The sequence below is a fragment of the Tursiops truncatus genome, chromosome 17 (assembly GCF_011762595.2).
Source record: "Tursiops truncatus isolate mTurTru1 chromosome 17, mTurTru1.mat.Y, whole genome shotgun sequence".
NCBI classification, from domain to species: Eukaryota; Metazoa; Chordata; class Mammalia; order Artiodactyla; family Delphinidae; genus Tursiops; species Tursiops truncatus.
Window position 1 is genome coordinate 7,958,260 of NC_047050.1, and position 26,890 is coordinate 7,985,149.

General features: G+C 44.9%; 1 pseudogene; it reads right to left on the reverse strand.

The window, feature by feature from the left end:
- Positions 1-1,445: 1,445 nt before the first annotated feature.
- Positions 1,446-26,439, reverse strand: LOC101335259 (PC4 and SFRS1-interacting protein pseudogene; annotated as a pseudogene).
- Between the last annotated feature and the right edge of the window lie 451 nt (positions 26,440-26,890).

Here is a 26,890-nt window from a genome sequence, read left to right on the forward strand (position 1 = left end):
ATTGTGGTGGCTTCTCTTGCTGCAGAGCACAGGCTCCAGGCACCCGGGCTTCAGTAGTTGTGGCACGTGGGCTCAGAAGTTGTGGCTTGTGGGCTCTAGAGCGCAGGCTCCGTAGTTGTGGCGCACGGGCTTAGTTGCTCCTCGGCATGTGGGATCTTCCCAGACCAGGGATCAAACCCATGTCCCCTGCATTGACAGGCGGATTCTTAAGCACTGCACCACCAGGGAAGTCCCGAGAAATGAACTTCTATCTGCTTTTTTAAAATATTTATTTATTTTTAAAACACTCTATTTTAAAATTTTGGTTACAGTTTCATTTTTGTTTCCTTAACAAGTCTACTGTTTAATCTCTCAGGATTAAAAAACAATTATTAATCTTCTAAAGAACTGAACAACAAAGGAATGTCAAGGGGAAGGGCACAACTGCCCCATTCTCTGGGGGTATAGTAGCTACTCCAGTTTAACACCTAGCTTCAAAACAAAATGAATTTTTACATTTTCTAAATGAAATAATGTACAACCACCATCTTCATCTGAGCTTATTATAACTTTCAAACACAAAGCTTCATTTTAAGCTTGGTAAAAAACTTTTAACAGGAATGATGGCTGACCTTAGTATGTAGTGTGTATCTTACAGGAAATGTTTTTTAACAGTCACAACACAGTAATAATGCCATTAACGAAGTCCTCAATTTAGAATCTGGAACATTCTTCCATCAAGGCGGGGAGGGGGAAATTCAGTCCAATGAGTCTGTCTCAAGATCTTCCTCTCTTGTTTGCTCCACTTGTATTCTCTTTTCAGTAACTGGATTAATGCTTTGAGCCCCAAATGCGCTATATTTTTTATTACTGTAGATTACATGTTGTTTGCTGCTCAGTTTCCATTTGTTCCGCTTGCTTGCATTTTCTATCTGCTGCTTCTTTCTCATGTTGGCCTTTCAGCATATTTCTTCTATGTGCAGTCTGAAAGTTTCTTCCACCTTTTCTCTTCTTTTCACCTTCTTGATCATCTCCTTTCTCTTCAGAATCAGAGGTTGATGTAAGCCCTGTTTTAGCTAAATTTTTCCTTTTTTTTTTTTTTTTTTTTTTGCTGTACGCGGGCTTCTCACTGCTGTGGCCTCTCCCGCCGCAGAGCACAGGCTCCGGACGCGCAGGCTCAGCGGCCATGGCTCACGGGCCCAGCCGCTCCGCGGCATGTGGGATCTTCCCGGACTGGGGCACGAACCCGTGTCCCCTGCATCGGCAGGTGGACTCTCAACCACTGCGCCACCAGGGAAGCCCAATTTTTCCTTTTTTTTTTTTTCTTCCAATTTTTCCTTTTTGATTCAACTTCTTTTTCCCCCTTTTTTTTTATCTGGCTCTTTTCTTGGTTATCTTCTTCCTTCTGGCCCTCCTCATCCATTTTAAGCTGCTTTTTAGGTTGTTTTTCCTCTTGCCCCTTTTTCTTACTTTTGTCTTCTTCAGGTACCATCACTCTCCGAAGGACAGGGCTGTTTTACCATTTGGGGTCTGCCTCTTGGTTTTGGAATCTTGACTTCTGTAGTGGCAGGTCATCCTCTTTCAGGACTCACTTTTAGATTAACAGATGCTGTTGCTGTAGTCACTACGCCTGCCTCCTCGGTTTCTACTTGTTTTTCTTCCTTTCTCTTTCTCCCTCTTCTGGCAGCTTTTGGAGTGGTTATGTCAACTGCTTTAGTCACATCCTCGTTGCTGGCTTTTTCTTCATGGTCAGTATCTTCCTTTGAAACACTAGTTTCTTTTTCTTCAACTTCAACATCAGATGACGCATTTGATTGTTTAGTTGATGCCTGTTGACTTGAAAATTTCACTTTCGGATTGTTATCTATCTCCCATAAACCTTCATTAAAGCCTTTTCGCTTACTTGGTTTGCCGTACTTTTCCTTATTTTCTGAGTAAGGAAATATGTCCTTTGGACCTAAAAGAGCAGTCTCATGAGTTCCAAAAAAGAAAATGGGGAGTTTGTTTGTGGGTGGTTTTGCAGCTCCATCAGGAACTTCATCTACCTGCCGGGGCCGTGGGCGCTGGGGCTGCGGTGGCGGGCCAGCCGCCTCTGCCCACGTCCACGCGAGCCACCTGTGCCACCAGCTGCCGCAGAGGCGTCTCAACGGCTCCGAATAGCAACCACCGCCAACACTGCCGCCGCCGTCACTGCGCCGCTCCCTATCTGCTTTTAAACCACTGGAATTTGGGGTTTCTTTATTAGCCCTTAGCAGCTTAGCTCTTACCCTAACTAATACACCAAGAGAGTCTCCCTTCCTTCCTGCCTTCCCCCCTCCCTCCCTCCCTTCCTTCCTTCCATCCTTCCTAGCTTCTTTGAGCACATTCCAACAGAAGTTTAGGTTGGCTGGTCTGAGAATGAATTCATTTTCTTAGATAAGAGAATAAAAATTTCTTGAGCAACCCGTAAGGTGCCGTGCTATGTATCTGGTCTAAAAAGAGGAATAAAACCCAATTCTTATACTTGGGAATACTTGAGAAACTGATGGTCCAATGAAAGTCTTTTGACTTGGTTTTGTCTCTAGCCAGTCTGGAATTATAGAGCTGTTCAGTGGTTTAGGGACAAGATTTTGCTGAGCTTCGAAGAAGCCAGAAAAATGCAGAAATTTCGTGGCAAATTGGTGTTTTTCTCTTGATATTCTGCAGAAAATCACAGTAAGAAGAAACTGAACTTTGCCCCCTCTGCCTGACAAATGAGAAGAAGGTATTCCTGTCTCAGTACCTGCAGTCCTGTATTTGATCCAAGTCTCCCCAGAGTAACTGAAATCGTGTTGTTGCCATTTATTTGGGTTCTTACGATGGGCCGTACACTCTTGATGTAATTCAACCACTTACTTCTCTCAAGAACGTAACTGATGTTTACAGATGAGGAAATACATTCAGAGAGGATAACTAACTTCTCTGTCACCATGGAGACAGTGGGGGATGGAGGCAAGTTTGAAACCCATCCTGGTACCCAGAAGCCAGGGGCCCTCCTGAAAGCTCTGTTGCCTTCCATGGGAGCAGCTTTGCACTTAGATTATTCAGAGTCCTGCTTCGGGCTTTTGCTTTTCACGGGAGAAATAACCTCACAGACTCTGGGTCTGCTCCCGCTGCCTCCTCGGCCCCAGGCTGGAGACGAGCCTCTATTACTCAGAAGAACTTATGAAACTCCGTAGTTCTTTACATTCAAGCATCAGCACGTCTGACTTTTGTTTTCAATCCAGAACCTGCCCTGTTTTCACAGAACAAAAATCCAGATTCATTCTGAAAATGAAATGACGGTTGGTCCTTGGAAAACAACCCAGATCCCAGGTCCCCACTTTAGCACAATCCCGTCAAGGTTTTCTGGTTGGGTGATTCCAGGCCCTATCACACTGATAAGGGCTTTCAGACATACCAAAGCAGGGGAAAATGAAAGAGACCCTTTCTTTTTCTTGTTGTTCCAGATCAGATAACACTGCCTGATTAGTTCCTCCACCGTGAATTCACACCGCATGTACCCACACGCCAGCCCTCTGCGAAAAGGCCATCTGCTATATTGCTTCCTGCACAATAATTCGCATTTTGCCTCATGCTTTCCCTTCTCCACCTCTGTTTCCGGCTCCTCCCCCTGAAGTAGCAAAGTGCCCGCAAAGAAAATGTGTCAACAGGTGAAATTTATAGGAGTTTCTTGGCCCACACAGAAATGTGAACCACAGGTATCCCCAAAGGAGAGATTTTCTTACCCAGACACTTACCCTCTTGAATATGCCCTGATTCTATTCACATGTGGGTTCTCTAGAGACACCAGTTATCTCTTGGATGGAATCAGAGTGTGGAGCTCCCGTTTGGGAAGAGTGGCTTTGATGAAGGCCAGTTGGGATTATTTAGTTGCGGTTACAGAAAAGCCCAACCCAAACTGGCTTAGTCCAAAAGGGAATTTATTGACTCAAAAGCTGAAAGAGGATGCTACCTACAGACAGGACTCAATTCAGGGCTCAGGCTTACCATTGGCACCTGCCAGCTTTTAAAAACTTTATTCCTTTGTTCTGCCTTCCACTGCGTTGACTTTAGCCTTGGGTTTTGTGGGTACCAGAAAGGTCCCTGCTAACCCACTCATTCTCTTACGTCTTAGGTCAAAGGTTTTGAGTGAGTCTTTTCCCCAGAAGGTGCAGTGAAAATGTCATTGCATTTCATTGACTCTGCCTAGGTCACATATGACCCACGAAGATCAAAGGATGGGGAAGTGAGATAGCTGATGACTTAGGCCTTGGTCACAGGCTCCACTCCTGGGGCTCGGTGTGGAGTCCGCTTTAATGGGACTGCATGGAAATCGGGTACAGTCACCTGGAGGACTCCGGCACTGTTCCCTGCAGTGTGTGTTGCCTTAGAAGAAACGGTGCATAAGCGTCACATAATGTTTTGTGTCCACTGCATGAGCCAGCTCCATACCTTGAAAATAGCCAGCATCTGCTTACGCAAAATAAGAATTTACGGGCTTCCCTGGTGGCGCAGTGGTTGAGAGTCCGCCTGTCGATGCAGGGGACGTGGGTTCGTGCCCCGGTCCGGGAAGATCCCACGTGCCGCGGAGTGGCTGGGCCCGTGAGCCATGGCCGCTGAGCCTGCGCGTCCGGAGCCTGTGCTCCGCAACGGGAGAGGCCACAACAGTGAGAGGCCCGCGTACCGCAAATAAATAAATAAATAAATAAAATAAAATAAGAATTTACACCCAAAGCCAAGCTGATGGGAGAAAAGGTTACTTACTGGTTTAAATTCCAGGAGTCAGGCTAGTTTGCCAAAATTCTGATGCAAGTGGGTCAGTATAGACAACACTCAAAAATTCCTCAACGTCTACATCAGGACTGCCTTGTATTCTTCAAAGCATGAAGAGCCTCCACTGGTTCGGTATTGAAGACTGTGGCAATGAGCCTTTCTTATCGGTTTCATTGAGTTTTTGTTTTCTAAGAAGACTCTGATATTTTAGTGTATCTGTGGGGAGGAAGGTGATCTCCGTGTCTTACTCTTCCACCATCTTCCCCTCGTTCCGACTCTGATATTTTAGTTATAAAGACCTCTGTAGCCTGATCAGCCTGGTTCTGGAGGGAGTGGAAGAGTTTATGGCAGAAACGTGGGAGGTTGTTGGAAGTATGTTGACTATATTATGATACACACAGCAAAAGATGTTCTCCTCTAATGCTCTTTCTTCTAGTCATTCGTCTTTCTAAATAAACATCTGGAATTAGGTTATTCATTCTTCTTGTCAACTCTCAACGTTAAATATTCATCCTTTTAGCCACTGAACAATTGTTATTGGTTATGAACCTCCTTTCTTCAAACACTTCATTGTTGATTGTGCATTGGGCCCTCTCTAAGCACGTCACATGCATTATTTCATTTATGCTTCATAACTACTGTATGACATAGAGACTATTATTATTATTCAAATTGTATGGAAGGTGAAACAGATCTAGAAGAGGTTAAATATCTTGCCCAAGGTCACCCCGTTGGAGCCAAAGATTTTAAAACCATAGTATGCAAATAAAACAGAGATGTTGCCCCTGCTGCCACCAAGGTAGGGCACAGGAAGACAGACCTATAAATAAACAAGTGCATTTAATGTTGTGTTTGCTGTGATAATGAGCTACACAAGGGAAAGTGGGAGAGAGAGAGAGAGAGAGAGAGAGAGAGAGAGCGCAGTCATTTCTCTGGCCGGGGCTGCAAGATTTGAAATGGGTGTTGGGAAAAGTTCCCTTGAGGAGGCTAAGCTGAGGTGCACCTTTCCAGCTAGAAGGTGGGGGATGAGAAGAGCATCTCAGAGATCAGAACCCATGCAGGCAAAACACAGATGCATGATGGGGGAAACACAAGCTATCTGGCCTGGGTGGAGCCTGGGGTTCAGGAAGGACAGACATAGGAGTTGCCAAGCGGGACCCAGTCCATGAAGGGCCTGGTTGGGATTTGGTCAGGAGAGAATGGGGAACTGTTGAAGGACTTTGAGGAAAAGGTGACAGTTATTCATACCTAGTTTTTTTGTTTTCTATTTTCTAAATTCCCAAGCTTAAATCTTTTTGGGGGGGGGGATTTTTTATTGTGTAAAATCAACATAACAAAACTTACCATTTTAATTGTACAATTCAGTGGCATTAAGTACATTCACAACATTGTACAACCATCTCCACTATCCATTTCTAGAAAATTTTCATTATCCCAGAGGGAAACTCTGTACCCATTGAACAATCATTCCCCCATTTTCCCGACGACCTGCTGGATCAATGGAAGTTGCGCTGAAAAACAAGAGGAAATAAACATATAGGTCCTCGATGTATGTTAGCACAAAGAACACTGCGCTTTGTGCTTTTTTAAAAGGAAAAGCATCAATGACGCTGCATTTTGGGCTGAGAGTTCACTCAGTGTCTGGGGTGAGCTGTTCCTGCCAAATCAGCCAGTCAACGGCGACGTTCCGTTACCACCAAGATGTCCCTCTGCGGTTTCTCATAAAGAAAGGCAGTGGGTGCCCCACGTGGCTGTCATGACTAAAACTGCTGGTGAACACCCCATGGCATCAGGTTAGCCAGCAGACACACATTGAGCACCTGCTGTGTGCACGGGGGTCAGGAGTCAGGTGCCGTAAACAGAGAGGAGTAGGCAGCGATCCACAGCTTTCGAAGGAATCGTAATGTAGTCGGGGAGAAGGACGAGGACACGGCAGCCTGTGACCTCAGGTGCGGCGGAACCACCTGACCTGTGCTGATTTACCTTTTCACTGCACTCGGTAGAGCTCTTTACAGCACTGAGCACGTTGTCATTTTACATCAGTTTGACCCTCTTCTTGTCGTAACCATCAGACTGTTCACCCTATAATGGCAGATGCTTCATCTATTTTTGTTCAGTATTGTCTCTTCGGAATCTAGCGTCGTTCTTGGCACGTAGAATGTGCTCGACAAATGCATATTGAATAAATGGTTGCTATAATTATATATATGTGTGTCTATACACGCATACATACATATATAATACACATATATGTGCATACCTACATACATATACACACATATATGAATGCTACAACACATTGTATATGTATACTTTCACTGAACATATAAATATATATACATTCAAGGTATGGATATATATGTACAAGTCATATTTTTTGACAAAAATAACTATCATTTATTGAGCACTTTAATTTTTATAAACAGAAACTTTTTTCAGTGTTTTACATATATCATTTTATTGAATTGTCACAAGAATCCTATGAGGATTAATTAGGTTGTTTACTTTTTCCAAAAGAGGCAAAGGAAGCACAGAGAAGTTAAGAAACTTTCCGAAGGCCACACTATTTCAGTTAGCATCAAGCCATATGTCTTGAAAGCACAAGCAAAAAATTGACAATGATCCATTTTTTTAAAAAGCTGCCACTTTGGAATCAATAGCATCTTCCAGGCCTCAGTGCTGTTCAAATATGGCCGAGACCCTGCGGCTGCAAAGCTCCACGAGCTGGGTATGTTAACCGCACATCTGGCACACGCAGCAGTGGGTGCAGAGCTGGGTTTGTGGCCCCCAGTAAGAGGTCACCATGAGGCCCCCAGTGCGCCCAGACAGACCCACAGTCTCCCTCCGCAGTCTAATTAGTTAGAAGACTATTTATAGACCTCAGCGCTCCTCTCAAGACAGACTCCCTCTCAGTTCCTACGCCCCCTGCTCTCAGCAGACTTCACCTCGTGAGTCACTGAGAAAATTGAGGGCATGCGCGTGCTTTCTGGTAACTTCTCACCCTCTACCTACAATTTACCTACACCCACGTCCGTCCTCCCAGCCTGCTCTCCAGCCGGCAAAGGTAAGGTGGCTTCCTCTCCCAGCCGTGTGAGCCTCTCCCAGGGTCCGTGTCCTACCCCCGCCCTTCTGGGTTCATCTCTCATCCCTTCCCGTCCCAGGAGGCTCTCCAATCTTTAGGTCCGTTTCCACGATGATGCCCGCTCTGCCTGTGAAGAGGCTGCGCTCTCACCGCCTTCCTGGATTCCTGCAGCGGCCTCCTAACCTGCCCTGCATTTCCATTTTGCCTCTTCTGCAGCGCGGTCACATGGAATCTTTTACAATGCAGGGTCACAGGCAATTCCCAGCGCACTAGCTCCAACTCATCTGCGCCTCACTATTTCCAGGAATCGTATCAGGATATGAGTAACTAAGGGTGATATTAGAGCCTCTCTACTTTTCCCTTCCTTCCCTCCCTCCCTTTGAAAGTAAGTCATTTGCATACCTGAGTAGTTATTAATAGTAACACAGCTCTCCGGGTGCACCTTACAGCGGACTTCTTGACTCAGTCACCAGGCTTTGGCTCAAGCGCCTCTCACGCACCTCCACGTCATCCCCGCCGCTCCCTGGCTCTGCTCCCAGCACCCCTAGAACAGCAGGGTCACTGGGACCTCCTCGCTGCCGCTGATCTTTGTTCAGTCTTTACATCCGGCTTTTGACCGCGTCCACCCTGCTTGTTTTCAGACTTCCCCGCACGCTCCCCGTTTTCCTCACAGCGCTGGCGTGGTTCCTTTTTCCTCCGTGGATGCCTCTTGCTCGGCCTGACCCTTGAGGGCCGTGTCCGTGGGGTTCTGAGCAGAGCCTCCCTGTCCTAGCTCTCTGAGTTTTCTGTAGGGGGCTTTACCCCCTGGCATATTTTGTGTGCATTCCTTATGCATGTTACCCTTATCATTTTAGTTTCATTCGCTAGGTCTTTGAGAGCTTTAGCTGATCATTGTTGAGGTTTGCTTACTAGGATGTAGGTATTGATCCAAGAAGAATTATAGCTTGATTCTTCTAAAATCCTTCTTTTTTTTTTTTTTTTTTTTTTTTTTGCGGTACGCGGGCCTCTCACTGTTGTGGCCTCTCCCGTTCTACAGTGTCAGTGTTTGTGTTTAACTTCATGGAAAAACCATCATGCCAATATTATGTCCTCTTTCAGCCTGTTGAAAGAGAGCCCCTATGAGGACATGTACACCCGTCAGGGGAGTTGTCCAGGTGTCCAGGTGTTGGGCTCACTCAGGTGCCAGTAATGACACTGGCTTCTCTCCAGTCTCCAAAACTCCAAAGCCCAGAGTGAAAGATGCCCCCCACCCACTGTTCCACTGACTGCACACCCCCAATCACCCCCTACTTCCCTGCCTTGTTCCTTGGTTTCCTCAGTTTTGCCCACTGCCCTCAACGCCCAGCTGGAGATATTTCCATTAAGATTCTATCCTTTAAGGACTGCCTCCCTCCTTCATGAATTTCTTCTTTGGTAATCTTACCCACTCCCATGACTGCAACTCTCAACTGTGGGGAGGAATTCCAGACCTATGTCCCTAATGGAAAACACTAAACATAAAGTATTTCTTTGATAGTTTCTCAAGTGCCTCTACTATTTCTTTTGGTTTAAGATGTTTTAATGATTATGTTTTAATTTGCCGAGGTTATATATTTTAATGACCCACGTTGACTGAATATTTGGTATGGTAGGTGCTCTTATAAACATACATATAAAATAAACTGTACTTAATGTAGTCAGGTTATCTGATTCACTTAAAAAAGGAGAAAAACCCAGAAAGACACATCCAAAATTGTGGCAAGTTACATTAGCAAAAACTTGATTTAGAGTATTAAAGTTTAGAATGGAGATGTAAACACAGCTAATGGGACCATGGTCCATCCATTGCTTCCCATATATAGCACCAAAGGGGTTTTGAATATGGTGCCCCTGCAATAAATAAAATCACATTTCTCAGCTCACATCTTAGCATAAAATAAAATAATACCATGCACTATAAGTATATGTTTGCTAATAAACATTTTATCTTCCAAAGGGAACTGTTAAGCTATCGTCTTTAGGTCAAATCTCTGAAACCTCTAGGAAAATCAAGCTTAGTGAAAAGGAATAATAAACTACAAAGTGAAATGATAAGGTTTTCCTTTATGGAAGTCTATATATTTTTGGTATTTGGCTATCATTTTTAACTGATAATATTATATTAGTAATATGTTTTTATTGATAATATTATATTGATAATATAATATTTGATAATATATTAATAATATTATATTTTGGTATTTGGCTATCTTTTTTATTGATAATTTTATATTAGTTTTTAGCATTTCCTCTGAGCTGCATTCCTTTCATCTGATTTTTATATTTATTATATTTGTGGTGGTAGTGGAGGTGGGGTGGATAATAATAGTTGCTTTGTAGGTTTGTTTGTAAAAACAAATATGCATTTAAAGTGCCTGGCACTTAGTAGGCATTTACCAAGTGTTAAATGAATAAATAGTGGGTGTTCAGACAAAGGAACTATTATTCCCAGTTTGGCTCAACAAAGAGAGCTCCTATCAGGCTGTTTGATCTACGAGAATCAGGGGCAGGGCGTGGGGGGGGGGGGGCAACTTTTGAAACAGAAAATCACATCCTCCCTTTAAAAATGCTCTTCTATGTCTTTTTCCTCTTGTTCAAGTGGGCACACGTGGTTTCTATGATCACGCTGTAGTCCTTACTTACACCTCTTCCAAAGTAAGCACTTAATCAATGGCCCAGCTCGTGGGGAAGGATTCTCAAGTACTTAAGGAATGGGAGGCACCACCAGCTGCTCAAGCAGCAGGGCATGGATTGATGGATTGATGCCAGACGGCGGCAGGTGGCTGTTTTCACATAGCAGCCCCAGGCAAATGAAAGAGGTGTGTGCAGATCATTCTCCCCAGAGGGTGTTCCTTTCTCTACAGCTGAAAGGGCAATGAATTGATCCAAAACAGGACCAACAGTTTGAAAGAATTATGACAGATCAGTCAAGCACCCCTAAGTTTATCTGGATCGAGATGCATAAGCACCCTCCAGGTGTGACCCCTGTAGAGGCTGAAAGGGGGGGAGCTGAGCGAACAGGACCATCACGTTCCTTAGGTGCAGGAAATAGATCCAAATTAAGATGAAATAACGTTTGCATGGGTCACATCTTTCTAACCTTAAACTATGATTGAAACTACTCTGAGTATGATGCAAACAAAAGTATCTCCCAAGTTATAAACACCTAATTTATGATGGCCCATAAGTATCAGTGATTGGTTGGGTACTAGTTTCCCTCAAATATCCTTGCTCCCCTCTTCACACATGCTCTTCTCAGAAAACACCCGGGGTGTCCTGGGCCACTGACTAACCATTGCCGCCTTGATTACAAATGGAGTATGGCGGACTCAGTGGCTTGGACAACAATGCTTCCTTCCCCTCCCTCTTTTTACAGCTCAGTCAATTCAAGCTTGGTTAAACCTGATCTCATATCCTATTTAACTTCCTTCTTTCCCTAAATCTTCCAATTCCTGCCAAATTAGGTAAGAAAAAAGTTTAATATTAGATTTTCTACCAAGAGTTTGAGGCTATGGAATTAAACAAAGAATAGTACCGTGTCTGGCCCTAACTGAGTTTAATATCTATCGTAGAAAATCATTTCTCTCTATGGACATCTATCTATCTATATACTCAACATGAAATGAAACAAAGTGGGGTAATGCTGATCTGACTCAAAAGAAAGTTATAAGGAAAAGTCAGTTTTACACATTTCTTTCATTTATTTGTTCTCTCTCTCTTCCTCCACCTCCCTCTCTCTCTCTCTCTCTCTCTCTCTCTCTCTTTCTGCACCATTTTACAGCAACTGGTCTGTTGATACGCTTTTGCCTTATTTATATGACTCTGTTCTATTTTCTAGTTACACACTGGGATGGAAAATGCGTGCATGCTGGGTGGCGGCCTCTTTGTCTCCCATTTGCCTTTTCCCCTTCCCTGTGAAATGAGATATCCACAAGAAAGGGCTAAAATCACAGCACGTGTTAGCGAATGCACAGAGTGGCCTGTAATCTCGCTCTCCTTCTGTGCTTCCATTTCCTGACTATGGAACATATCAGCGAGCGTTTTTTTTCTGCAGCGCTGGCAGGATCAAAAGTCAGGCAGCGACGGCCCAGGTTCCATTTCTATTACGAAATAATTGTCGTATCTGCATGATAATACACACATATATGCCTGCGGACTTATCTGCCTGCTAAGCATCCATTCACGCCCCGGAGATGATGAACGTGCCGGATGCGTCCCGGTTGCGGTGAGCGCACGAGACGGGCGGAGCGGGGCAGCTCGCCAGCTGTTTGGGTGGCTCTGTCAGCAGAATGCGTCATCTCAGCGACTCCTGCCGTACCAGCCCTGATACCAGGTCTAACCGTCCCGCTGGAAGAAGGCCAGAGGCCCTGCACTAAGATTTAGGCCCATTTTTCATCTTCAGGCAACAGTGCATTTCCTCTCTTACGCCCTCATCCAGCCAGGCCGTTACTGTGTCTCCCCAGGAGTGCTACTGCTGTTCTGCGGCTAGGGCTCCTGTTTTATACTTTACATTTGGTCCTTGAAATATTTACCAAAACGTGTTACTGGCCTCGGGCCAGGTCTTAGCCTAGAAACCAGATAATCTACTTTCCCCAGAATGAATAGCATTCAGCTATTCCTGAGCTCCCGAAAGCCAGCAGGCCCTCCAAAATTAAACACTCGCAAAGCTTTTTGCCAGCAAACCGGGGTTTGAAATCGGCGCGGGAGGGGGAGGGGAATGAGAGGAAACGCTCCGCTCTGGGGCGAGCAGTGTGCACGTCCTCGCTCCCGTGCAGCAGCGGGCAGAGCACCGGCGGCCTCAGTGGACCCCAGACCACGCCGGAGCCACGTGACGAGGCCCGGGGTGGCGGGTGGCGGGTGGCTAGGAGTCTCCGCGGCTGGCGTTGCCAGGCAGTGGCCAGCGCGGACGCTGGGCCCCTCCTTCAGCAGCCTTTGTGTCCTTGCGCTAGACTGAGCTGCCTTAGACTCGGGATCAGACCGCCCCCGCTGTCCTATTGTCTTAACAAGCAGTGCTGGGGCCGGGTCGGGGGAGCCGAGGGGAGTGCTGATCTGAAGTTTTCCATAGAACCCCCATCCGGGCTTTCCCGGGATGGATCCCAGACAGCCTCGTGCCCAGTCTACCCGAAGGGGCTGCCTGTCTAAGGGGCGCACCAGGCAGCTGATAAAAGAAGCTGCGTGGTACAGGAAGGAGGGAGGTGTATTTGTTTTGCATTCTGCAGTGTGGCTTATGTTAACTGTCTGGGGGCCCAAGGCACACACACCACGGTTGCTCCCTTGTGCTGTGTCATGAGGCCCAAGTGATGAATTTTTTTCGCTAACGTGGCCTGATTTGGATTAGGACACCTGGGTGTGTGTTTGTGTGTTTATCTGCCACCTCTGGCAGTCGGCTCAGGGCAGGGGACCAGGCCACGGCGAGAGGCAGTGTCTTGGTCAGAGAGTGGAAGTTTCTAGTTTCAGCTTATATCTGTTTTTATGGCCATCTTGATTTGTGTTACTGGCTGGGCTTTCTACGAGCCTGAAATGCATGCAACCCGTCAGTGAAACCTCAGAAAGATTGAATCTAATTCATTCTGAAACTGGTTGCATTTTTCACTCTAACAATAAATCTAACAAATTCAAGGACACTTTTTGAATTCAAGAATTTTCCTTCCCTCTTTTTTGATGTTGGTCGAGGAAACCCCCCATCGTAGAGACCTCAGGCATTTTTATGTATATTGGGCCATTCCTTCTATCTTCGTTTGCTAACCTTATTGGGCTAACGTTCCCCCAAATGTTTCCTAAAGAACTGGGTATCATTAGGTCAAAAGAGTCATCTACAGGCACACCTCGCTTTATTGCACTTCGCAGCTATTGCCTTTTTACAAGTTGAATGTTTGTGGCAGCCTTGAGTAGGACAAGTCTATAGGTGCCCGTTTTCCAAGGGTGTTTGCTTACTACGTGTCTGTGTCATATTTTGATAATTCGCAAAATATTTCAAACCTTTTCATTATGTTTGTGATGGTGATCAGTGATCTTGGATGTTATTACTACAGATCTCTGAAGGCTCAGGTAATGGTTAGCGTTTTTTAGCAATAAAGTATTTTTAAACAAAAGTACGTCCATGATCTTTTTTAGACATAATGTTATTGCACTTAGTAGACCATAGGGTAATGTAAACGTAACTTTTATATGCACTGGAAACCAGCAGATTCATGAGACTCACTTTCTTGCCATATTTGCTTTATTGTGGTGGTCTGGAACTGAACCTGCAATATCTCTGAGATAGGCCTGTAAATGCATTTTTCTCATTAAATTCCAATTTTTCCAAAACCAATACCTTATTATATGATAAACATTAAATGTTGAGATGAACAGCTGCAAATGCAAATTAGCCCAGTTAGGGGATATTTACGTTTAGAATTGTATGAAAACAACATCTGTGAAGGCTGAGGAAAAAGTAGGTAAGAATAATTGACCTAAGATCAAAAACATGCCAAAGACTAAAGCATTATTTCTCTGAAAGAAGTTATTTGGAAAAACTCAAAACATCTGGTTTATATTAGAAAATATAAGCATAGAAAGAGTAGCGGTCTTTGAGACATCAACTTTTATATTTCTGGAATTTTATAATCGCTCTGTCCCTATTTCTTTAAAAATAAAATGAAACTTCTGTTTTACTGTTTATGTTTGTTTCAGCTGGGGAGGGGCAGTGGCGTGAGGCTGGCAGGGGGTGGTCATGCCACAGATGATATTAAAGGAGACCCATATGATTGCTTTCTTTACTTTTCATATCTCAATTCCCTGGCTGTTCAATTTAGTTCCTGAGGTGCTGACAGCTGGTAATACGCTAAACTGCAATCCACCTTCCCCAAGTTATTGATATTTCCTAACTGAGGTTTAATGGTGTGACTTGGCTTAGGTGAAAACGTGCCAAGGTCTTGGGTCTCCTGTGTTTCATCCAGGTTTGTTATAGTTCCAGAAACATACCGCCAGGGGCTAGAAACCACGTTGCTGCCTGGTCCTTGCAAGGCAAATGGATATCAATTACCTATGACTTTCAGAATACCTCTACACAGACCAACAAAGGGACCCAGCAGTGATTCTTTCTTTGGGGCTGTTTATTTGTCCTGTTGACAAAAGCTGGTGAGTCTAAGAGATTGAAAATATCCAGTTCTGCAAAATGAATAGTGCTTACATTACAGAAGATAGTTCTAATTTATTTTAGCAAAAAGCCATTAGGAAAAGAAAAAAAAAGCCAGTGTATCTGGTACCAGATAGTAGTGATGGTTGCACGACAATGTGAATGTACTAAGTGTCACTAATTGTGAATTTCATGTTATGTGTATTTTACCAAAATCAAAATAGAGTCAGTAGAAAAAGTTTACCTTACTCTAGTGGCTGAGAGTGTTAATGTTGACTATCACTGTAGCTATGTGATTTTCAGTGGGGTGGCGGGAGCAGCAAGGGTGTAATATTCCAGACCTGGAGCTCTTTATTGCTGGCACTACATTTTATCAATGGCAAGTGGTAGATGATTTGAACATTCTTCTTAGTCTAGTAGTTTCTTAGCAATAAGGATTTAACAGTTGCGGTGATCACCGTCTGTAAGAAAAACAGCATAAGGTCTATAGTTTATAGTCATTTGTCATTTTGGGGAGATAAAAAAACCCAACAACGCAAATTGCCAGGCTCATTGGCTGCCAGTATCCCTCCTGGTTACCTGCTCCCAACACACGTCCAGTAACGTTCATGAAGTGATTCAAAACTTTGTTCCTTTGAATGAAATGATCATTAAGTAAGAGAAAACGTTAAGTAAAGATAGAAAATGTAGTTAATCCGTGGAGAGTTGGTCAACACGTAGCTATGGACAGAGACGCAATGAAGGAGGAATTAAGAGGTGGATGAACATTTCTGAGTTCTACCATTTGGGATTCCTCTGGTTCCCAGTCCTTCTTCCCCTTGTGACTATCAGGGATATCGTATCATCTATTTTATCCAGTACATCAGAACCATAACGAATGAGCTGAAAACCATGGATTGCCTTCCTAAAATAACATGGTTTCATTTAAATTAAAGATATGTTTGTTGAGCGTGTACTGTCTGCAAGGCATTGTGTTAGATATTATGGGGGAATGTGGAGATGAGTATGGCACGGACTCTGTCCTCAGAAAACTAGAAATATCATAGAAAAGACAGGCGCCCGAAGGACAATCACACTCTAATAAAAGCGAGTGTTAAATGCTGAAAGTGAAAGTGGCCTGGAGATTCACAAAGGAGAGAGAAAGTGTGGCAAGAGCTAGCTATTTTTTGTGAAGTTGTGGTGTGTGTGTTTGGTCCTTTTATAAAGGATGTGGTTTGGGAAGAATGGGTAAGAATTTAGCAAACTGAGAAAGCATTTTAGGTGGCAGAATTGAAATAAGGCCAAGGCACAGAGTAGGAAATGCCCAGGTGTTGGGAAAATGCTATAATTTTAGTTTGGCTGGAAGTAGGTTGTCTGTAGGAGATCAGTAAGAGTTAAGATTAGAAATGTAGATTGGTCCTAAATGTCAGGACGAGGCATGTTGTATTTAATCCAGAAAGCACTGGGAAGACACTGACAGTTCCTGAGGAGGCAGCGAAATGATCCAAGTCATGCTTCACTGATAGTGGGGACTGAACTGGGATGGTTTGGGAAGAGACCTGCAGGGTGGAAGCTGGTAGAATGCCCTGTGAAGAAGAGAGAACAGAAGGAGTGGGGACCTGGGCCAGGCCAGTGGCAACAGGGAAAGAAAGAGAAGAGGCAGGATCTACGTTTGGTTTGGCAGCGAATCGGGTACAGGTGGATTGAAGAGAGTTCTGGAAAGATGGCAACCTGAGTGTGTCCAGGCTTCGTCTCCTGAGCCAAGGCTTGCAGAAGCCAGCAGGCATGCCAGGCTGGAGGGTGTGAGGACGGCCCCATCTCTGGCGAATTCCGAGGTTGATGGAGGATTTCTCCTCTGTGTGCTTGACAAGAGCCTGGAATTAGTGGGAAGAGCCTACGTGAGGCAAATAGAGTAAATTGTATCTTGGTCTGCAGAGATGAGAGTGTCTTGTTGTTGGTATAAACAAAAGGGAGGACTTCCAGCTTTCAGGCTGGCTTGTAAAAAGTTTGGAAGTCATTACTCCCATCTTCACAGCAAGAGAAAGACTTCAGAAACTGAAAAGCAACAACTCTTAACTAGATGCATCAGAGACCGAGGTCACAGGGCAAACCACTGCCCCCCAAATTAGAGATACAGATAGGCAGATACAGAGAATCACAGTTTATTGGAGTAGAGGTACCAGAGCAGAAACCTCCATGGGAATCAGTACCGGGTTCCTTTCACCCAGTACATCATACCCAGCTTTCAGCAAAAAATTACAAGACATACCAAAAGACACGAAGCAAAGTTTGAGGAGAGAGAAAGCATCAGAACCAGTCTCAGATATGGCAGAGATACTGGAATTATCAGACTGGGAATTTAAAACAACTATGATTAATAGGCTAAGGGCTCTAATTCAAAAAGTGGACAACGTGCAAGAAGAGATGGATAATATAAACTGGGAGATGGAAACTCTAAGAACCAAAAGGAAGGCTAGTGATAAAAAACAACCTCTGTATGGGGCTTCCCTGGTGGCGCAGTAGTTGGGAGTCCGCCTGCTGATGCGGGGGACACGGGTTCGGGCCCTGGTCTGGGAGGATCCCACATGCCGCAGAGCAACTAGGCCCGTGAGCCACAACTACTGAGCCTGTGCTCTAGAGCCCACGAGCCACAACTACTGAGCCTGCGTGCCACAACTACTGAAGCTTGCACTCTAGAGCCTGTGCTCTGCAACAAGAGAAGCCACCGCAGTGAGAAGCCCGTGCTCCACAACAAGAGAAGCCACTGCAATGAGAAGCCCGTGCACCGCAACGAAGAGTAGCCCCTGCTCACCGCAACTAGAGAAAGCCCACGCACAGCAACAAAGACCCAACGCAGCCAAAAATAAATAAATAAATAAATGACGTTGGGAGAATTTTTTAGTTTTATCTTGAGTCTGGTTTATACTCTAAAACTATGCCATATGTTGAAATTATTCATCTGCATAATAAAATGAACCCTCGTGAACCCACCATTTGACCCAAGAAATAGAACATGCCTCAAATCCTGAAGTTCCCTGTAGACCCCTGCTGCCCCACCCCCAGTCCATCCTTCACTCTGCTACGAGTTGATCAATACCCTGATATTTGGTTTATTTTCATGACTTTCTTTTCCTTACAATTGTGTCATATGTGAGTATTCTATAATGTGTTGCTTGATTTGAACTTTATTAAATGGTATCGAACTATATGTATGTATTTTTCTATGACTTACTTATTTCACCTGCTACTACGCTACTAAGCTTCATCCACATTGAAGCACGTAGCTATAATTTCTTCACGTTCGCTGCTGTACGGTAGTCCATGGTGTGCATCCATAACAACGTATTAGCGATTCTCCTGTCAAGAGATGCGTGGCTTCTTGGCATTTTTGCCATGATATACTACACTGTCTTAAACATGTTTAAAGGGGCCCATTTGCAAGCGTTCACGTAGGATATATACGTAGGAGTGGGATTGCTGGGCTGTATGGTATCACTTTTTAATTTTTACCAAACTGTTTTCCAAAGTAGTTGATTGCTGCTTTTTCAGTGTCCACCTTGCCAGCAGTGGGGGCCTAACTCAGGGAAGAAAGTCCTTGATGCCATTAATTTCAAAAGAAATTGTTAAAAATTTTCCAGGAAGCAGATTCCACAGCTTCATAAACCTTCCTGATGCTCATTGGGGGTCCTATGAGGAAGTTGTCCCTAATACCTCCTGCTGTAATTTGAGCACCTCCTTCCTTTTAAGATTATTCTCTATTTATTAGTCATGAGCATCGTCTGGACAGTCCAGTTTTTACTTTTTAGCACTCATTCTGACTTTTCCTGTAAGGAGATATAGCACAGTTGAAAGGTCTTTCAGATAATATCGTGTTCTAGTGTATAACTTGAGACTTAAAGACCTGACATACCTTAAATCCACATTTAAGAGCGGTGAATGATTGCATTCTGTGTGTGTGGTGCTTTATAACGTAGGTAGCCAAAGACATCCTTCAGAAGTCACGTTTTCCTCCCTGTATTAATTATCCTGTCTGAGCAATCTGTGGCAGGCTGAATAATGGCCCATAGGTTTTTGAGAATGTCATTCCAGCAGAAACACTGACACTTGGATTGAAAGGGACAGAAAGAAGATGAAATAAAATAAGGCTGGTGGGCTCCCCAAATTCCACAGGTAGGAGACAGGCTGATAAAAGTACTCAGCTGCAAACATGCAGTACCCTTCAAGAAAAAGGATGAGGGACTTCCCTGGTGGTCTAGTGGGTAAGACTCTGCACTCCCAATGCAGGGGCCCCGGGTTCGATCCCTGGTCGGGGAACTAGATCCCGCCTGCTGCAACTAAGACCCGGCACTGCATACATAAATAAATATAAGGGAGGAAGGAAGGGAGGGAGGGAGGGAGGAAAGAAGGAAAAGAATGGCTTCGAGGGTGAAGCTGTGGGCTGAGCCAGAGACTCATTCCTGGGTCCCAAAATGTAATGGAGTTTGCCTCGTTGCATACTGGTTGAGACCCACATGCTCCCTTTCTCCTTTCATTTTCACCCTTTTTGAATGGCATGCCTATAACTTATCCTGTGCATGTCCCATCATTGTTTTTTTGGAACATGTAACTCATTTTCTAATTTCACTAGTCCGCAGGAAGAGAGAACTTCTGCTTTAGGATGGATTATATGCAGAGACTCACCTGTACCTGATTTGTATTTCCTAGATGAGATTTGGGAGCTGCTGAGACTTGGATGAGATTTTGGACTTGAAACTGTGATGGGTTAAGACCGTTGGGAACCTTGGGATGGGGTTAATGCAGTTTGCATGTGGGATGCGTGTGAATCTTTGGGGGCCAGAGGGTGGACTGTGAAAGCCTGAGTAATGACCCCCTAAATATGTTCAGGCCCTCATCCCCAAAACCTGTGACTGTTACTCTACCTGGCAAAAGCACCTTTGCAGATGTGATTTGCTTAAGGATCTTGACATGGGAGATTATCCTGGATTATCCAAGTGGGCCTGATAATCACAAACATCCTTATAAGAGGGATGTAGGAGGCGTCAGAGACAGAGGAAAAGGCCACGTGAAGCAGATTGGATTGGATGTGGCCATTAGCCAAGGAATGTCAGCAGCCTCTGAGACAGGCTAGGACCTGGGACTTGGGACCCTTTGCTGCAGTGCTTGCACCTGGACAAATGTCTCCTCCAGCAATAGAATACAAAGAAACTATAAGGGACTAAAAATAACCGTGTACGTGCACAGTAGGGGCAAATTATGGGCAACAAGATACAAAAAGAAGAGCCTGGAGCAAAAGCCGGGTACTGCTCACACCTGCTGCACACAACACCACCAAAGGGGTGAGCAAACCACCTAAGCCCCCCTCCGGCTGACCCTGGACTTGCCCCTGTATAAGGAACCAGCTTGCCACTGCCTCGGGGAGAGAGCGAGTGAGCAGGGGAATGTGCTGCTTGTTCTCGCTCCCCGCTGCTGCAGCAGGAGCCCCAGTAAAGCCTTGCCTGAATTTCTTGTCTGGCCTCTGATCAATTTCTGTTGATTAAGGAGGTCAAGAACTCTGGTCGGTAACACCTCTAGAAGGTAAAAGAGGGAAGGAACAGATTCTCCTCTGGAGTCTCCAGAAATAACCAGCTTCTGCTGACACCTTGATTTAGACCCCATGAGACTCATTTTACTCTTCTGACCTCCAGAACTGAAAGTAATACATGTGTGTTGTTTTAAGGCATGAAGTTTGTGGGAATTTGTTATGGAGCCGCAGTAGGAAACTAATACACTCTCTGTTGGGCCAGGGTCCTTCAGTGCTCTTGTAAATGCAAGAATGTTAGCAAGAGCAGTTGTATGAAAAGGAGTGAGGGAGGGGACATTTTTCCTAGGAGGACTGTTTATTTCATTATAATTGGTGAATTTTCTTTTTCTCAAACAAAACCACATCTTTAAATGCACTACAAAGAAGCAACTAAATTATTAAGTCTTTCATAAAACAAAAGTTCTATAATTTAGCAGCTACTACCTGGGGTACAATACTTCCGCTTTTACTAAATATCTGAACTAATTCCATTTTTAAAATCCTCTCTCTAGAAGACCTAAGGCCTCTTAGGAAAGAAACTAACAATAACGTATAACATTATTTTTGCCAAAATGAAAGCAAGATCACATTATTGATATTCTTATGAAATCCTAATAGGGGAAAATGCCATGGTTAAAGCTCGCGGGGTGTTTTTGATGGTACTGGTTATTTAGGACAGGTTTGGGCAGATCTGGCAAAACATTGAAGTAAAATGAATGTGCTTTCGATTTTAGGAAGAACATTCTTTAGACTGAGGTCTTTGTTCCCATGTGTACTTGCTTCTTTTGACTGATCAGAGATGCACGCATACAACATTTAATCCATTTACATTTAATGTATGGATGCAGATTCTTTCACTGGAAAAGATTTGCAGATGGAGAAGTTTGAAGATTCTCTTTAGACAGCTAGCTTATTAGGTGGCATTTTTTCTCTTAGCATTTGAGCTTTTTTGACTAAGTACCAGTTTGCTCTGATGGTACCTATATCAGTCACAGACCAGTCAGGAAACCGGATGTGTGGGTTACGCATGTGATGAAAGATCTGAGATCTAGTCAAGGGCAGTGGGGAGACCCACTGGTCTGCAAGAGTAGGCGGCTACCCCTGCCTTAGTTCCAGAGGCCAAGGGGCAGGCGTGGTGGATAGTTTCTGCTGCTGCTCCTGTAACAAATTCCCCTACGCTAAATGGCTATGATGACACAGATTTATTGCCTTGCAGTTCTGTAATTCAGAGGTCCACAGTGGGTCTCCGTGGGCTAAAATCAAGGTGTCACCAGGGCCTTCCTGGAGGCTCTGGAGGAGAACCTGTTTCCTGGAGGCTGCACACATTCCTTGGATACTGAGTCCCACCCTCCATCTTCAAAGCCAGCAATGGTAGGTTGGTCCTTCTCCCATCACCTCACTCAAACATCACTTTTCTGCCGCCTCTTCCACATTTAAGGACCCTTGTGATTACACTGGGTCCACCTAGACAATCCAGGATAATTTCCCTATTTGAGATCAGCTGACTGACAACCTTAATTCCTCTTGGCCTTCTGCTGTAACATAGTCACAATTGGGGGAAATTGGGACATGAACATCTTTGGAAGCCATTATTTTGCTTTCCCCAAGGGGTATTACTGGGGCTGGCAGCCAGGGCGATACGGTGGGAGCTGGACCACCGCACGAGCTATGATCGTGGATGGAGAGGCGTGGGCAAGACACATCCCTCACAGTGTGAGGCGGGGAGAAAGAAATCCCTTGTCTCCTCCCTGCAAAATGGGAAGTTTTCCCCAAGTAAGCGTCTTGTACTGGACGTCCAACTTCTCGTTTTTCCTTTCCTTTTCTTTTTTTTTTTTAATGTGGAATCTCAGGAACCTTTTTATTAGGAGCAAGAGAGTATATCGTTCTTCTGTTTATACTTTACTGTGTATGTGACAACTATACACAACTTTCTGCAGTGCACCAGTGTGATGGAAAAAAGGCTAATCCTATTGAAGTCGCCATACTGACCCCATACAAATCCTTTCCTTAAGTCGGGTGAGGGTCTGAGTTGTTTGTGTGGGAAAAATCATGTGATTAGAGCCAGTGTCCGTTGGCGTTTTTCATAACAATGGATAGTGCGATGATTTGTAATCCAGCCTCTATTCCTGTAGAATTCTTCCTGGGCACAGGCCGAGCGAGGTGAGTTTGGGTGAGTTAGCTTATTCAAGTTGCCCCAAATACTGGAAAAAAATAGCTCGTTATAATGTGCTCACTAATTTCAAAACAAGTCTTTTTTATGTCACTCTGCAGAAATCTACAGCAAATGGGATTCAAAGGATTACTGCATGAAGGAAACGTCAATGCTAAATCTATGGACAGTCTCTTTAGTACCGCGTGTCGCAAATTAAAAGCACGCACCAGGGAGAAGGTGAAGGAAGAAATAGTGAGGCACCTGGCCTATCCCTGTTTACCTTTCTTTCTGGAACACACTTGCTTGGTTGCTCTTTTCTTGGGGCCCTTTCCCCTCCAGCAAGAAATCACCGCATTTATCTGCCATGGTTTGGTTTTCTCGGGCTACCTTAGCAATGCTGTTTCAGCAGCTGGCTGCTATGCCAGCATCAGGTGTCACAGCCACTGAGGTGACTGGGTGAATGGCCGTGCGTTTTCCCTGGAGAAGGAGGGACAGACAGGCCAGCTTTTGTCTCTGCCAGGAGAGCTCTGCTTGTGAAACTCCATCCCAGTCGGTGTGCCTGGGAGCATGGGGTGCCGGCCATTTGGCCATCGCTTCTTCTCTGCTTGGCCACCCACTCTGTGCACGGCCAGACACTTCTTTGAGGGAAGGAAAATGCATCTTTATTTTCTTGTTTTCCTTCTGAACCCATGTTTGGTTTGAATTCTAGAGTCAGAACTTTTTTAAAAATAAATTTATTTATTTATTTATATTTGGCTGCGTTTGGGTCTTCGTTGCTGCGCGTGGGCTTTTCTCTAGTTGCGGTGAGCAGGGCTCCTCTTTGTTGTGGTGCGCAGGCTTCTCATCGTGGTAGCTTCTCTTGTTGCAGAGCACGGGCTCTAGGCGCTTGGGCTTCAGTAGTTGTGGCGTGTGGGCTCAGTAGTTGTGGCTCGCGGGCTCTAGAGCGCAGGCTCAGTAGTTGTGCCGCATGGGCTTAGTTGCTCCACGGCATTTGGGAGCTTCCTGGACCAGGGCTCGAACCCGTGTCCCCTGCATTGTCAGGCAGATTCTTAACCACTGTGTCACCAGGGAAGCCGAGAAGTCAGAACTTTAAATAGATCCTCCTCTGCTGGAATTTCCTGTGGGTCCAGCAATCTTCTGCTCTGAGATATCTGTGTCAGAAGTGGGAGAGGGGAGTGAATTAGGGTGGACCTTAATCCAACATGACTGGTGTCTTTATAAGAAGAGGAGATTAGACACAGACACAGAGGGAGGACCATGTGAGGACGCAGGGTGAGGGCGGCCAACTGCAAGCAAAAGAGAGAGGCCTCAGAAGAAGACAACCCTGCTGACACCTTGATCTCAGACTTCCAGCCTCCAGAACCATGAGGAAGTAGATTTCTGTCGTTTTAATCCCCCAGCCTGTGGTATTTTGTTATGGCAGCCTTAGCAAAGCAATACAGTAACTTTCCCAAGGCTATACACGGGGCAAACCTGACTACAGAACCCACATTTTCAGTGTAAACCTCATAATTTTTCTATAAGTTCCAAGTAATACATTTAAGCATTAGTTAATATTCTGGAAGGACATGTTTTAAAATACTAGCTATGTCTCTCTGTTCCTATTTATAACGTACTTACCAAATTTTGGAAGTCGTCTCTCCCAAATCTGACTCTGTGCTGCCCTGGTGTCCAGTTATGTCTAAGTGAGCCGTGAAAATTTCAAAACAACACTTACTCAATTTTTCTTTAATTAAAGGGAAAGAAACAACTATGCAAAACAGCTTTTGGTTTTTAGGGGCAGAAGACAGGTTTCAGGAAATCAAACAAACAATAAGGTTTGGAAATTCCCCAAAGAGTGGGGCTTTCTGACTCCAGAGCAGGGGCGGGCGGCCTCTCCAGAAGTGGAACACTTTTTATTTTCCCAAAGGATCGAGAGCCTGGGCATGGGGGAGGGCTGAGGGGTTGGGGGGAGTCTCCCCAGGGGAGGCCTCTGAGGTGTGGGCCTGCGTGGTGTCTTTTTCCCAACAGGAAGCCTGGGATAAAAATGGGATGAGCAGACGGGGTGTGGACAGCCCTGACCTGGCCACCCCCCTGAGGAGCTAGGTGACCCTACTGGTTGATCCTGATCTACTGGTTGGAAATGTTTGCCCTAGAGGATCTTACACAACAGAGTATTTTGAGTTTTCCAAAAGACTGACCATAATGGCAGTCGGAGACCTGCTCTCCCCATGCTCTCTGGCTTACTCTGGGGCTTTGCAGTAATATATCAACACAGAGACCCCAGGCACAGGGAGCGGAATGTTTGGTGTTTCAAGCAAGCCACATCTGGCTTTTCATTTTTAATACTTCAAGAAGTTTATTCCATTCCATATATATACTTAAAATATGTATAATATTTAAAAATATAACTTTAAAATATAATTGTATACTTTATTTATTTATTTTTATAAAAAGCAATGCTAGCCCACTTCCCTGGTTTCAGCTGTAGACAGTTCACGGCCTTTCTGAATTTTCACTGGGTTAGTGTAGGCTACTTCTTCACTGGTTTCTTTCTGAAATCTACGTGGGAAGGACAAGAGAACAGTAAACAACAGTTTTTGTTGCATTCATGTAGATTTGAGCAGAGGAAAAATAAAGGATTCAATACGTGGTCCAGGTAAAAAAATGTGACAGTGGTGGCTTGAGCTATGACCTTGCATAGAATCAATACGCTGCTTCCCTTTCTGTCAGGCAGAGCCTACTTCTATGCTTCTTTCTTTCTTTCCTTCAGTAAAGGCAGTTACCTAATGATATTAAAATTTTAATTGATTATGCTGGATGTTCTGGAAATTGAAGCAGCCGGACTCAAACTCGCTCAACCCAGTTGCCCTCCAGCCGCCATTGAAGGTAAATGCGACAGCTGTAAACAGATGCTGCCACCTACAGGACAGAGCGGGGACGTGCGCAGCCACAGTCGCCCATCCTCAGCCATTAATCTGTATGACTTTTTCTTCTACCCACTTCCCAGTGTCATTCAAGAGATCAGAATCTTTTAAATTTTCTTTTAGAATACAAAGCGAAACCTCATATTCTGTAGGAAAAATTCTTCTTTATAATGAATCTTCAAATTCTGTAACACATTTATAATAAAGAGGATATAAATATTGAAAGAGGAGCCTTGAGAGAAGGATTTGTTCGACACAGTGTCTGAACCGGTAAGGCAGCCATTTCAAATTTTTCTTTATTTTTTCCCCCTCTTATATCAGAAGTGACTCAATAATGCCTTTCACTGTAAAATGTCATTTAAAAAGACTTAAATCATGGTTGGGACTTCCCTGGCGGTCCAGTGGTTAAGACTCTGTGCTTCCAGTTCAGGGGGCATGGGTTCAACCCCTGGTGGGGGAACTGATATCCCACATGCTGCGGCCAAATAAATAGACAAATAGATCTCTTAAAAAAAGATTTATTAAAAAATAAATGCAGTAGCCTTTGCTTGAGTTCAGGAAGTGGTCAGTGGCCAGTGGCCAGCTAACTCCATCTCGGGTCAGTGCTATTAGAAAGCATGTCCTTCTATTGGATTAAACTGTGTTCGCCTCTTGAGCCTGGTCCCGTGCTTTGGAACGCCACAGAGAGAGCGGATTTTCTCTCTTCGCACGTATGAAGACGTCATCCCAGCTCCCTGGGCTTATCCTTCAGGCTGAAGACCTGCCTTCAGAGCCTTGATCCCTACGCCCTCCGCCCGCCCCCCCGACCACCTGCTCCTCTGGCTGTGCCTGCTCGTCGCTGGTCCTGCCTGGATTGCTGTACTTGAGCATCCGCGGCAAACCCCTGTGAAGCTGATGGACAGCATCACCTCCACTCTGCAAACCCTGCTTTCTATTCTGTCCAACTCAGACATCAACTTGACCAGCAAAGAGAGCACTTTGCGCAGCTGGAGCGCTCCGAGGCCGCTAGGTGGCCATTTGGGAGAAGTGTGAGCGGGGTGATGTTTGACGAGCTCTCACAGTACGCTGCCTTTTCACCCTCAGAAACTAGCAAGGACGGCGCTGGTTGCTATTTCCCGGCCCAGGGTTTCTAGCGCACGTGGCTTGTGCGTTTCCCTGGGTGGTGTGAGAGGAGGCCGTGCTCTGGAGGAAGATGAGAGGGTCCTCTGTGTGCAGTCTGTGCTCTGGGTGAAGCTGGAAGGGAGGCTGTGACTGTCTCAGGCATCCGAGTCTCTCCTTTTGCACCCAGCCCCTATATTTCGGAGAAACTCATCTTCATGCC